Source organism: Chinchilla lanigera, unplaced genomic scaffold, assembly GCF_000276665.1.
Source record: "Chinchilla lanigera isolate Chin_1 unplaced genomic scaffold, ChiLan1.0 scaffold00013, whole genome shotgun sequence".
NCBI lineage: Eukaryota > Metazoa > Chordata > Mammalia > Rodentia > Chinchillidae > Chinchilla > Chinchilla lanigera.
The window spans coordinates 21444084-21456609 of NW_004955414.1; the positions used below are offsets into that span (position 1 = coordinate 21444084).

Below are 12526 nucleotides of genomic sequence, written 5' to 3' on the forward strand. Positions count from 1 at the left end.
CTCTGTATTGTCTGTATTGTGCTTGTGATATGTTGTAAAATGTTGTATGTCTGTTAATGTTTCCCTCCTTTTATCTTTAAAATAAAAAAATAAATAAATAAAGAATCTATGCTAAATAATAAGGATAGGAAGATAAAGTGTGTCTGTCAGCAGAGCCTCTAGACTATTATGAGGAATTTACACAAAGAAAAATATTAGGATTAGACAACTTATGCATAAGAAAGTCAGCTGCTGATCTTTATATAATTACTCCTTTTTCAACTCAGAGCAGAACATATAATTTTATTCATGGTCTGATAATAAACCAGAAAATTTCCAATCTGCCTTCACAGAAATAGCCAAAGCCAAAGCCAGCTAGGGCTGTAAGTCTGATCTTGAGGGAAAAAAAATTAGGCCTCATCTATTTTCTCTTTCCTTCTAAATGTGAGTTGTTCATCAGAAGGTAAAAGTTTAAATTAGACAAAAGAAATATGCAGTAAAGAGGAGAAAGAATTTTAAGTTAAAGAAATTATGAACCCAGTTTTATGCACAATGGATCTAAGGCAGAATGGCAACAGTAATTTATTAAAGTAACCAATATTACAATAGCATTTTACAATCTGCAAAGCATATCCACCTACACTGACCTTTGAGGACTTACCCTAAAAGGTCAGAAAGCAAGCAGTGAAACTGTTAAGAGAGATCATATCTATAAACTAAGACATGTACAGAATTACCAGCAAAGAAGTGATAAAGATATACAAAGATGAATTGCCGTGGGGAAAAAAGTAGAAAAATAGTAGCAGACAACTGAGCCAGATATAGAAAGTAGACACTACAGGCAACAGTCTTTCTTTGTTCTGCTTTTTTTTTTCAATCCATTAGTCTTTCACGGGAGGCATTCGTGCATGTCAGTGATTAGTCTTGGTCTGTTTTTGTTTTTTGTTCTTTTTTTCTGGCTAGTGGGAATCAAACTCAGGACCTTGCACTGGCCAGGCAAGCACTTACGCCACTGAGCTACATCCCTGGCCCAGTGAATAGTCTTGGAAAGGAGTTCCTACCAAAATGAATGGAGTATGTACTTTCAAATTATGTGAGCTCAGAATCTGTTTATTTATTATTTCCTCAATAAGCTTTAAAAATATCAGCTCTGGGCTAACCCATGTTCCCAACAAGATGGAATTTACCAGAAAAGCATAGGAGAACACCAGAGACTCTTCCGGATCTGGAAGAGTTTTTAGAAAGCTGGCAGAGGAGGCAGAACACCTATACAGTTGGACGTGGCTTAACTGAAGATAAATGAGTCACAGAGAAGGAAAGTAGAATGCTGGCTGCCAGAAGCTGGAATGGTGGGTGGCAGGAAATGGGAACTGCTAATCAGAAGATATGAAAGTTTAAGTTAGACAAGAGAAATAAGTTCTGATAGTATATTACACAACATGGGGCTATGGTTAATAAAAATACTGTATACTGCAAAATTGCGAAGAGATTTTAAACATTCCCATTGCAAAGAAATATGTGTGGGAATGTCTATGTTAATCAGCCTGATTAAATTACTCCACAATACTTGTATGTATATCATGTTATGCCCTATGCATATGTGTAACTACTTCTCAATTAAAAAGCAAAATAACCAAAATATTTAAATTTTTAAACGATAACTGGAGTTCTTATCTACAATAAAAGCAGGTTCTGATATCCTTACCTTTTTTCCCCTTTCTTTTATTTTCATAGCATGATCTGTATTCATTTCTGAATTGGGAACATTTCTGAACTTGGAGTAGGAAGATTTTTATTCTATCTCTACCTTACCTTCCTCAATGTGTGGCATGGATAAGCCCACTCTTTTCACTCAGTGGCTTCTGTTTCCTCTTCTGAAAATGAGATTTGGACAATTCCAGGCCCAGCGGCTGTGGCCCTGCTTCCCTTCGTCCCACATGTCCTACCTGCTCCCCTGGCTTGCTCTCCCTCACCACACCAAGCCTGTGTCTGCCCTCAAGTCCTGTGAAGCTTCTCCAGCCCCAGGGTGTTCGCATTTGCTTTCCTCCCTGCCGCTGCCTTCTTGGCTCAGTTTTATCCATGACGATATCCACCTTTCTTTTGTACTTGTTATATTACTATTTCAAGGTAATAAGTTTCTTTATTTTCTTATTTGCCACTCTTCCTGGAATATAAGCTCTGTGAAAGTAGGCAGAGCCTCCTCCGTGTTTTGAGCTCTTATGATCCTAAATGCTTAGACCAATGTCTGGATACTGGCAGGCACTTAATAAATATTTTCCAAATGCATGGACAGTTTTCAAAACAAGACTTATAAGAACTGTGTTTTTGACAAAGAATCTAATCTAAGCACTTAATGTACACACTGGATAATGGAAATACGCTGTGCTGCTGAGGAGGAGATAAGGAACTTGCTCCTCATAAGCCCTGAGATGGACTCCAGCAACTTTTCAGAGCCCAGCTCCTTAGGGTAGGGTGGAAAACACTGCAATCAGTCAGTCGACTCTACATTTCCTAATGTTCTGGGATCATGCTTTGTAGACCCTTCTTTGATTACAAGATACTGTATTTTCCACATACTGATGCCTGTGCGATTTGGCTGGAGATTACTAAGGAGCTGTTACTTTATTGCAATTCTCCCACTGCTGAAATGTATTTTGTAATTGATCCTTGTAATCAGAAGTTGCTGTCTAAAGACTAGGACTGCACAATTCTTCCTACCAGTGTGGTTAAATTTCTACTTTAATGTCTAAATAAAGCAGCTTGTGGTATATTACTCTGGGAAGTCAACTCCTTTTTGTAGACTCCCCCAAAATTTTCACGGATTATACTCTCCTTGCACTGCCTCTGCAGCTTACCTCTCAATGTGTCTTGGAGCCCAAAAGCTACCCTCCCCTCCCTGGACCACAGCTAGCACCTATGCAGTTCCCTCATCCCCTTTATAGCACTGCTGACAGAACTTGTTGCTCATGACAGACTCAGCCCGAAGGGTTTGCTTGTTTGTTCTTCATGGGAGAGAGGACATTTAAGCAATTACAATGGAACACAAAATGTACTGCAATTACAATCAAATATATTCACAAAGGTCCTAGATGTCCGTCAGCTAATCCCCTAAATAAGAGCTTTCTCGTTGATCTTCTTGCTTTTCATCTCTTTTCTTGAGCTTCTTTGTCATATTTAATACACTTCTCACTCATCATAGCAGCAAATCTCAATTTTCAAATTTGTATTGCTTTGTTTCTTGTAGAGTAATTCAACTCACTATTTTTGCCTCCTTCCTCCTTATCATGTCCTGAATAAGGTCATTTTTCACAGGCAAAGAGTCATCATGGGATTTTTTAGACATAGGTGGGCTCTTGCACCCACACCATGCCACTGTCCTCATCCACACAACAGCTACAGGCAGTTCTTCCTCTAAAAGCATTTGCTTTTCATTCTTGCCACATTTATACACACGATAAAGTTACTCTGGCCTTTCCATTGCCCAGTGGAAGATCATCCTGTAATTTTAGCGGAAAACAAAAACATGACCTTATTTCCAATCCACTTGGTCTTTACTCCATAGATAACAGGTGAAGTGCAGAAGGGATGACAATACGGAAGTTGGTGAATATGATGTGGAAAGGGAGGGAGACACTGTGCCCAAAGTGATGAGCACGGATGGAGTAAAAGGCAGGTGTATAAAACATCAGAATGACACAGACCTGGGAGCCCCAGGCACCCAGAGCCTTCTGGCATGCATCCCAAGAGGGCAGGCGAAGGACAGTCCAGAGAATGACGGCATAGGAGCAGCAGTAGGAATCACGTCTGCGATGACAGTCATGAAAGGAACACAAAAGCCGTACCAGACATTAATGGAGATATCAGCGCAGGCAAGCTGGGCAACACCTAAGTGCCCACAGGCAGTGTGGGGTGTAATGTGTGCCCCGCAAGGCTCCCAGCAAGAACGCTCCCAGCAAGAACGCATCTAGCAGGATGACCCGAGGCTTTAAAAGCAGAAGCCCACAACAATCTTGATGAGGGCCTTGGGAGTCAAGACAGTGGTATATCCCAAAGGGCCACGTAGGAATCAGTGCTAAGGCCATTAGAATGGCTACATCCAGGACAAAGCTATAGCGGAGGAAGAACATTTGTGTCAGGCACCCTGATTTCTTGAGCCCCTAGCCAGCAGATACCGAGTGTTTTAGGCCCATCAGCTGTGGACAGGATGAGATCAGCCATGGCTAGCATGGATAGAAAGAAGAATATAAATTCATGAAGTCAATGCTCCACTGCAACGAGACAGAGAAGCACGCAGTTCTTCTAACAGCTGTAAAGTAGAGCACACAGAAGGAACCCCAATCCACACACGGCATTGCTCCAGGCCTGGGACCCCCACCACAGTGAAGGGTCTGGGCTGTAACTGCTAAAGTTGACAAGATCATGGCAGATCAGGGTGGCACAAGCCTCAGGTCCTATAGACAGAGAATGATAAAGGATACTTAGATCACTTGAGTTATTCTCATTAGCCAGTCATCATTATTGACTCCTAACAACAGAGACCATACAATTTATTATCCAAGTGAACCCCTTTGACATACAGAAAGTTCACACTAATAATGATGGTAGCAATATGCATAAATGAAGACTGTGTAGAACATGTCAAGATACACAGTGTCTCAGGGGCTGCGGATTTAGCTCAGCGGCACAGCACCTGCCTGGCAAGCACAAGGTCGTGAGTTGAATTCCCAGTACTGGGAAAAAAAAAAAAAGATATACAGTGTCTCCTAAGAAAAGCACTTCTTTCTTCTGATCACTCAAATTTACACAACTCTTCCAAGAAGTGCTCCAAACTGGTTACCCTCTTCATTATACAATGTCTCTAACACAAATTAACAAATTACGGGATATACTGTTTCATGGGTTAGTGGATTACAGCTTATATGACTGTAAGGACAGTGTTCAAGATGTTTTCTACATTATTGTAACATATTGATATCCGCCCCAAGACAACTACTTGCTCCACGAAAAATAAAGGAAGGAAGGAAGGAAGAAGATAGATAAGTAAAAGAAAAAAGAAAACAAAAGGAAGGGAAGGGAAGGGAAGGAAAAGGAAGGGAAGGGAAGGGAAAAGTTCTCCAGTACACTATACAATATATAATATCCTAATACTATACTTTAGATTTAGTAACACTATCAGTGAAGATTTCTATCCAAAAAGGGACTGTTTCATTGTGAATACAAATTGTTTTACATAGACTCCAGACATACAGAGACATATACTGACATTCTCAGGCATATCCTGATATGGCTCTGATCTATATTTATACTTTCTAGTACATTTTGCCATCATATATTCACCCACACAGACTCTTCACCCACCATTCTAATGCACCACACACAGAGAGAGAAGAAAATAAAGAAGTACTTCATGACTGGATTTTGTCAATGCCGCATGCTTTGCAAATTCTTGCGAACTTTCTTCTGAGAATTTCTCTCTTAAAGACTAGATTTATGTTTTCTCCTTTCTCTTTTTTTTTTTTTTTTTTTTTTTTGGTTTTTCTCCGGTACCAGGAACTGAACTCACGACCTTGCGCTTGCCAGGCAGGCGCTTTTGCCGCTGAGCTAAATCCCCAGCCCCTCCTTTCTCCAATAACGCCTCTTTCTATTCCTCCACTGTTCTTATCTAGAAGGTTACTTATACTCTGCAAGTAACCGACCAGGAACCATACTACAAGGCCAGGGACTCCAGGGTCCTTGCTAGGATGAGGCCCATGATGGCCATACACTCACATTCCCAACCTGACAAAGCCAAAAATGATGTTCAGCGCTATCCCTACCCTGACTTATATCTTTTTTTGCTTGTTTGGTTTTTTTTTTTTTGTCTTTTTGAGACAGGGTCTCACTATGCAGTTCAGGCTGGACTTGAGCTCACTCTGTAGCACAAGCTGACCTCAAATTCACAACAATCCTCCTGCCTCAGCTTCCCAAGTGCTGGGATTACAGGTGTGCACCACTAAGTCTGGCCTGACTTATATCTCATTCTTAGGCTCAGCTCAAATAACGTCCATCCCCCAGACCAAGGCTTATTTTATCTTATTTTCTGCTTTAAGCAAAGGAGAAATAGAATTCCATTTTTCTATCTGATACTTCCTTGTCTATAAGTAAAATCATCCTTCTTGGGGCCACCCAACCCTCCTGTACAGTGTCTCCATGAGTCAGACACTGAGCTCTGAGAACACAGTCCAGACTTCAGAGTGTGGGCCACAGCCCATCCGCCGAGGACCGTCTGGTTTTGCCTCCACATCTCTTTTACTTGGCCACCTTCATCTTGGTTCTGACACACAGAGTCCACACATCTCACTTACTGTGTGCACTGGACACCTCATTAGCTTGCCCAGTTTTCACTTTGAAAAGTCATCTTCTGTGCTGTCCACATACACAAACCACATAAGGCTTCAGCAATCTGAGCAGATCCCAGATCTCCCCATTTGTGTATGGTCATCCTTGGTTCATGCGTACTGGACAAAGGTCTTCACTAGCTTTTATATTTCCATGCACTCAAATATAAGCTATATTCACTCAGTTATCCAAAGGCATTCACAAACACATACAGGCACACAGACAGAAAGTTATCTATCAAATTTGTGGTTCTACAATCAGACAAATTCATAATATGCAACCTTCTAAAAGGTAGTCTTTCCTTTTCTCCAAGTCAATGCCATTAAAGGACGGGAAACTTCAGATGAGAAAAATATATTTCTAACATAAAACAAATCTAAGAAATTAAACAATCATATATAATGTGAGTCTTGATTAGATTCTGTTTTCAAAAAGTAGGTATAGAATATAATTAATAATTAGAAATTGTGGTGGATTAATGGTCAACTTGTAATACCAGCTGAACTGAATCAGTGTGGTGCTGGGTGTGGAAGGCCCACCTGAGGACTGTTGCCAGCAGCATAAAAGGAGAACTGGAGGGGGAGATGGTGCACTCTTGATTCTCCTGGAGAAGCTTGTCATGATGGCTTTCCTGACATGAACTAGGGCTGTTCTCATCAGCAGAGCTCAGGACCCTGCTGTCACTGAGGATAGCCACAGTTCTTTTCTGGGGAGCTCTGGTCCTTACTTTGAGCATCCCTTCCTGGCTCCAGTGCAGATCTCTCAGCCTGCTGGCACAGATCCTTCATCCTGCTGGTGTAGACTTTCTAGCTTCCACCACTGATTGGGCTTTCCCAGTGCAGATCCTTGAAATAGACTTGCATGAGATTTGCATGAGACATTGTCTAGGCCTCCAGCTGGACTCCTGCAGGACACTGCCATGAGATCCAGGGCCTCAGCTGGATTCTTTGGGTTTCCAGTTTGCGGACAGATCTCCCAAACTCTTTTGCATTTGATTCGTTGGGTGAATATTATAAAAGAATCCTATAAATTGTGTGTCCTGTATTATATCTTTTCCCTTGCAAACCCGACTGCTACAGAAGCATTTTTTTAGTTTTAATTAACAAATAAAATTTATATATTGATGGGTAGAATATAATGTTTCATACATATTTACAATATAAATGATTATATCAAGCTGATTAATAAATCTATCACCTCAAATACCTATCATTTTTGTGTAAAAATATTTAAAATCTAATTATTTTAGCAATTTTGAAATATACAATGCATTGCTATTCATTATGACCACCATTCTGTTTCAGAAATCACTGAAATTTATTCCTCCTGTCTAATTTAACCTTTTACCATTTGATCAGCTATAGTTCCTCTCCCCCCGCAGCCCTGTCTCCCAGCCTCTGGTATCAATCATTCTACTTCTCTTTACAAATGGACTATTATTCAGCTTTAAAATGGGCAAAACTCTGTCATCTGTAGCAAAACGGATAAAATTGGATAATACTATGTTCAATGAAATAAGACAGGCACAAATACTACATTATCTCACATGGTGAATCCACAAGGCTTACTTCTTCTACTCTGAAGAGAGTAATTAAGGAAACTTAAATATGAGCTAGATATTAAATGTATAAAAATTGTGTTAATTTTATTAAATGTAATTATAGTATTATAATACACACAGACACACATTCAAAATATGTACCCTTGAACCAGAAAGTTATAATCCACAATTTACTATTTTCTAGCTATGTGAATTTGGCAAGCTCTATGAACTATGTGATCCTTGGGTTCCTCATTTTTAAAAGGAGCTAATATCTCTGATTCTTACAGTTGTTTTCATGACAAAATGTGATACAACCCCAAAAATATTCTTTAGCGCAGGTCCTGGAATACAGAGGGCATGCAACAAATTTTTCTTCTTTTAAAATTACATTTATTGTCAGTATTATCAGGAGCAGTAAGAGCACACAGTGAAGAGAAGGGAAACACACTGCATGTAAAATGACAAGAGCAACTCCTTGGCATACACACACGCCAACATACTTAACTGTGCTCTGAAGGTTATAGTTTGGATCCTTGACACATACCCAACACAGAATTTCCTAAACAACACTAACCATGGTCATACTTAACCCACTTGTATAACTATCCATCTCTTCTGTTCTTTTGATACCAATGCAAAGGAGCATAAGTTCCACTACTAGAGACCATGAGCTCAGTTTATAACTGGGAGTTGCTTAGGGAAGAAAGCTTGAGTGCCCAATCCATGGCTCCTAGGAAATGAGGCACTGGGCTTTTCATTCACTTCCTCTCCCTTTTCCAGTCAGTCCCCTTCAAGCAGCCCACACTCACCTAATCTTGGAGATCAAGTAAAAGAAAGGAAAACAGATCATAATGACAGACACAGAAAACCCACAAGCAAGGCAAACATGAGTGGAAGAGATGGAGGGACTGATAAAGAGTAAACTGATAAAGAGTAAAGAAAGTAAACTGATAAGTTTACTTTCTCTGATCACTATTTAATGTGGGGAAGAGGTAGGCAGTAAAGGCCCCAGGGACAATGATCCCTCTGGCCTCACCGCAGGGGAAGATGAGGAAGTTTCCATTAACCCTGCCCACGCCCCTGCTTTAAGGTGAAAGTGGTTTGGTTTGGTTTAGTTTAGTTTGGTTTGGTTCTGTTTTGTTTCCACTTGGTTCTGCATGTGAGCTGATGTGCACAGGGGTGGAAGGCCATGAATATATGTGTCTACCATATCTTCTAGGTTTCAAAATCATGCATGACTTATCAGATAGAAGATTCTGGACAAGCTACTTAATCTCCATATAAAGGTAATACAACTTCCTGCTGCCTGTGCTGACAGTTGGGGAGAGGACACTAACCGGTTGTGGGGTCCCAAAGCAAAGGGAAGCTGGAGAGAAAAAGCTACAAAGAATGGCTTTCACCCCAGATAGCTCACTTGAGATGTTAGTAAGAACTGCCTCCTCAGTATTCTATAGCCATGAGGAGGAGGAGGCCAAGGAGAGAAAACAAAGAGACTGAGAAAAAGCAGCTGCTTTTGCAGCACCACTAAGAGAAACAGATCCCAGGTCTGATTCCCGGGGCCCCAAGAAGAAATCAACAACTGCATTCATCTGCTACCACTGTTAAAAGCCAGGCCACCTCAAGAGGAACTGCCCTAAGAGGCCCCATGGGCCATGCCCTGGATGCAAAGGAGACCACTGGAGATCAGTCTGCCCTCTGAGGTGGAGGCCCCAGAGCTCAGACCCATGCTACCAGTTAGTTCAACAGGAATGAGAGGGCTTGGGGCATGGTCTGCCTTCTCCCTCTGGCCAGACCATCATCTCCATTGAGGAGCCCTGGGTAATCATGACTATGGAGGAACAAGAAAACAGCCTGTTACTAGACACAGGTGCAAGTCTCTCGGTCCTTCTTTTCAATCCTGGCCTTCTTTCCAGCCGTCATACCTCAGTGAAAGGAGTCACTGGTGAGGAGGTAATATGCTATTTTTGACAACCATCAGGCTGTAACTACTTATTAGATCCTTCTTGCATATCTCTGTCTTCCTGAGAAACCACTTTGAAGATACCACCATGTACTACAGCAGCTATTGATATTTTCCTACTAATCTATCCATAACTGTGTAAAGTTTGTAATGTTCCTATCCTATTTCATAAATGGATGTATGTTTATTATTATGTGTTTCCTACAACAACCATTGAGAATAGTTAATGATTTTTCAATAGGTCACTCATGTATAGCTCTATTTATTTTCTTTAGAAGCCACCTTGAAGATACCAAAGTATAGTACAACAACTCTTGATAATCTCCTACCTCTTTTGTCTCTAACTCACTATTATTTGTCTATTTGTTTTCCTGAGAAACTATTTTGTAGATAACAATATGTAAAACAATAACCATTGATAATTTCCTACCATTTTGTCTGTAATTTGCTAAGTCCCCCCTATTATTATGTTATCCTTCTTTTACTCTTTAAAATAAAAAAAAAAGGTAATACTACTATTAACTCTCTCTCACGATTCAACAGGAAGCGGCAAATTAAGTAAAGCAGTACATGTGGAAATGCTTAGTGGCAAACTCATAGTGTGAAGTAACAGAGGATATTTATTAAAATGAAGAGTCTATAGCCCATTTCAAAGTATTCTAACATTCTCAGAGTGGGGGCCCCCAAATCCATATTTATAAGCTTTGCAGCAGATGCGCATGCATTTTATTTTTCACTGGAGTGGTAGAATACAGGTGGATGTGAGCCGAAAATCTGTAAAGCAGGCAAGTCATTTGGAATTAACTCTTTCGGGGAGGAAGGGAAATGAGTCCTGGACACTACTTCTTTTGAAGAAGTGCCTAAGAATGTTCCCCTTCCCTTCTTGAAACACTTTATCTTCAAAACCTTCATGTCTCCAGCTGCACCATCCCGATCTGCTCCTCTTTCCGTGTGCCTAAGCTCAGCATGTCACCTCGCTACTCAAGGATTTTTTTTTTTGCTAAATTATATTGCTGTTTCCTCTTCAGTATCTCCTAAATCTACTCTTTTGCCTAAATTACTCTAAAGATCCTATTATTCCCACTTTTGTCTTCCTCAGTGTATATTTTGCAGTATAGATAGGAGTTCTTTCTGAAGCATACATCTGATTATGCGTTTTCTTAGCTTAGCTCAGAGCCTTAGCATTTGCTATATCCTCCACCCTTATCTTTATCCAGAACTTTGTGTGGTTGCCCACTTTCTTTACTAGGGATTAAGCTAAAATTGAAACTTCATTATAAATTTTTCATTAACAAAAATAATGTAAGTAAATAACATATATTTCTATGGGAGGACTGTAAAAGCTGTTGGTACTGCAAGGAATTTCTGGTGACCTAAACCTTAATTTTTACATAAGAACCACTTTATTTCACAGTTCTAACAGCCAAGTCAGTTTCCCTGAGTTTGGTGAATCCAGTGTCTCTGGTTATGTCTACAAAGCTATTCAAAATACCCTAAAAGTTGGGCTGCAAAATTGCTGTTTTGTTTGCCATTGTCCCATCCATAGATATTTTTTCTTGTCTGGACACAGAACCAAATAAATGGCTACTTTTAATGGCCATCATTTTATGCCAAATATTGCAACACTAATAATTTATTACAAACATCAGTGAAGAAAAGAACCCTTATGTATTGTTAATGCAAATATAATTAGTACAACCATGTTGAAAAATAGTACAGGTTTCAAAAAATGAAAAATAAAACTATCATATGATCCAGCTATATCACTTTTGGCAATATACCCAAATAAATTAAAGCAGCATACAAAACAGGTATCTAAATACCTATGTTTACTGTGGCATTATTCATAACATCTCAGACATGGAATCAGTTTAAGTGCCTGTCAACAAATGATTGGGTAAATTTAAAAATATGGTACATGATGGAGAATGATTCAGCAATGAAGAAGAACAAAATATTCTAATTTGCAGAAAAATGTTTAATAGGGAGACGTCCCATTAAACAAAATAATGCAGATACAAAAAAATAAGGGAGGAAAGAAGGAAGGAAGGGAGGGATGGAGCAAGGAAGGAAGGAGGAGGGGGGGAAGGAGGAAAGAGAGAGAGAGACACCACCCCCCACTGGGGCCATCATGAACGTGAAGCCACCATGGAGTGGCTGGTGGATCCAAGAAGCCCCAACCCCATTCCCAATAACTGTCACAAACTTCATCACAAATTTGATGACAAAATGATTTATGAGAAATGTTTTCAAATACAATTTGGACTCTACTGCCATTTTGTTTAATGTCTCATGACTTCTGATTATTTTAGATTATTAAATAAACTCCTTGAAAGGTTCTGAATTGTTCCATCTTCTGTTATTCTCTATAGCCAAACCTACCCCGCCCCCACAGTTACTTCAGCGGAACAAGGCTTTTTCAGCCCTGTGTCTTTATGTGCACCGGTCCTTCTTCCTGCACTACGCTCTTCCCCTCTGCCATGGACCACTTCTCATGCTCTTCTTTCTTCTACGGAAGGGTAGTCTCGTTCAGGGAGGCCTTCCCACACATCTAATGTAAAGCTGGACTCCTTTGATGGTCCCTCTTCAAGAGTGCTATTTCTGACTGCTGATTGTTTGTTTTGGTTTCTCACAGGACTCAACACAAGCTGAAGTCCTACGTCCAT

At 40.1% G+C, this 12526-nt stretch overlaps 1 pseudogene; it reads right to left on the minus strand.

Annotated features, from left to right (window-relative positions):
- Nucleotides 1-3471: 3471 nt before the first annotated feature.
- LOC106147994 lies at nucleotides 3472-12526 on the minus strand (annotated as a pseudogene).